Raw genomic sequence first — 2415 nt, 5'->3', positions numbered from 1 at the left:
ACGTGCAAGATAGTCGACTACAGCGTCGTGCCTTCTTATCCGCCCATCATGGGTGCGGTGGCACTGCTGTAGGACGTGGTTAAGGGTCTCAGGCACCGCGCAGCCAGCCCTGCAGAGCCTGTCCTGTCTTCGGCCCCTAGAAGTTCTGGACCTAGTCGGAAGTGCATTGATCCGCAACTTGCAGGAGTTGACGAAGTCTCGTCCTGACAAGAAGCGGGTCCCTTCCGCGACCCATCTGTGCTGCCCCGGGACCCTCCTCGACTCTTTCAAAGCGCTGCCATCGACACTCCCGTGAAGAGCATTCGCCCAACGGCGCGCTTCCCTCTCGGGAGTGTCGATGACCTCGCCGTGATCCATCAGGCGTTGCTGCGCCTTCTGGATCTCGAGTCGAAGATAGTCCCCTGGCAGCCCAGACGCGGCCTCAGAAGACAAGGACAGTTCCTTCAGGCGGCTAAGCCGAATCCTGGGCATACTCCACCGAAGCGAAGCAATACCCAGGCCTCCCGAACCGATGGCGGAATGGAAATAGGCCTTAGGTGTATCGGCCGGTAAATTGAGCCACTTCCTCACCGCACCACGTACCGCCACGTCACACCGATTGAGTTTCCCCAATCCCACAGACCCCAACGACGCCGCATAAAATAAGCTTGGCAACAGGAATATTCGCAGAGCGAATAGTCGCTGTTGCGGCTTAAGCGGTGCACGGGAGATCTTATCCAAATCAGCGACCAACGAGACTGACGGGTCGGAACGCAGACGACCGTCTGGAGTAAAGGGAATACCCAAATACTGCCAGGCGTCCGTCCGCTTCATCGCCACCAGCTTCTGACCACCGAGGAAGAAGTTGCCTTCATCCACGGTAGTCTTCTTCTGGTGGGGAACCGTTCCGATCGAGATGGTAAAAGACTTACCGACATTAACGGACATGCCGCATGATGCCAGGAAGCCCTCCGTACAGTCAAGCAATCGCTGCAGGCCCGTTGTCGTTGAGGCTGCGAGGATTAGGTCGTCGGCGAAGGCTGCCGACCCGATCCTCACCCCGTCGATATCCGCCCCGATGTCTTGGGGGAGGCTCCTGAGGAGTCTGTCCATCACCATGTTGAATATGCCGGGGGACATCGGGTCTCCTTGCCTCACGCCATGCATCGGATGGATGGCATGGGAGTGCCAACCACCCGACACAATGGTCGTGAGAGCATCAGAGTACACCGACCCGACATACTCAATCATGGGAGCGGGACAGCCCCTCAGCTCGAGCGTCTGTAATATCGCGGGGTGAGAAACGGTGTCGAAAGCCTTCGCGACATCAACCGATGCAACAAAAAGCGGCTTATGGCGCGCATGGGAGTGGCGTAGCAGCAAGTCCAGCAAAAACACGTTGTCCGCACATCCGTCTGTCCTACGGAACGCTCTCTGCCTCCCATCCAATCCGATCAATCGACCCATCCGCCTAGCCAGGACCTTGTGGAATCCTCGCACAAGGGTCGAGGCGACGGTGACGGGTCGAAAATCAGACGGAGAAGAAGGCAGTCCGGTTTTAGGAATGAGCACGGTCCTGGCGTCCCTTAGGTGAATAGGGAGTCTGCGGCACCACATAATGAGGTTATAGATCCTTTGCAAAACCTCAAGGGGGGTTTTACAAAGGAGTCTCGCAGACAGACCGTCAGGACCAGGTGCTGTCTTCCTACCCGGAAGCGCCCTCCGTAGTTCATCCGGATTAACAGGAGACCACAGAGAGGAGATGGTGTCCTCTCGGTTTTCACACGGAGGACAGCTGTCGCGCGCACCTGTCATAAGGGCTTCCCAATAGGGAACCATAACATCTTGAGGGATGCCATGGTCACCTACGGGGCCATCCCTTATGACATCCAAACAGCGCCGGGGGTCCTTACGCCACAGTTCTTGCACTATGCCGTAATTCCTCCGGCGCTGTCTGCGTCGCGAGAGCGGTTCCTCCGGTTGCGCACGGCGGCCTCGACGCACGACTCTCGCTGCATGAGGTACCGGAAAGATATCCGCCAGGTAAGCGGTGAGCCTTTCCAGAATATTCCCGCGATCCTCTCTTCCAACCAGGGCACAGATTTCATCCAGGGTATTAGCCTGGAATCCATCGCACCCTAGTGGTTCAAGGCCGCGGAAATACTCTAGGAAGACCCGATCGCTATCCTGGACCTCCACCGCGAGATCGGGCGCCTCAGCCACCGGCTGCAGTGACTCCTGTTGAATGCGGCCAACGTGCTCCATCACAAGCGCTCGGTAGTCCCTGTGCTTCCGAGCGCCCTTGATGGCATCTAGCGACCTGCCAGGCAGGAACCCAATGAGCGCTTGATTGATGAAGCGCACACCCTTCATGGACAGTTCTGCCTCGCGCCGCGCCAGCAAAGACACCTCCTCAGCACTCCAACGTGCCTTTGC

This window comes from Megalopta genalis, unplaced genomic scaffold (assembly GCF_051020955.1).
Source record: "Megalopta genalis isolate 19385.01 unplaced genomic scaffold, iyMegGena1_principal scaffold0057, whole genome shotgun sequence".
Lineage (NCBI taxonomy): Eukaryota > Metazoa > Arthropoda > Insecta > Hymenoptera > Halictidae > Megalopta > Megalopta genalis.
The sequence above is the reverse complement of the archived record's forward strand: the minus strand, read 5'-3'. Positions refer to the sequence as shown.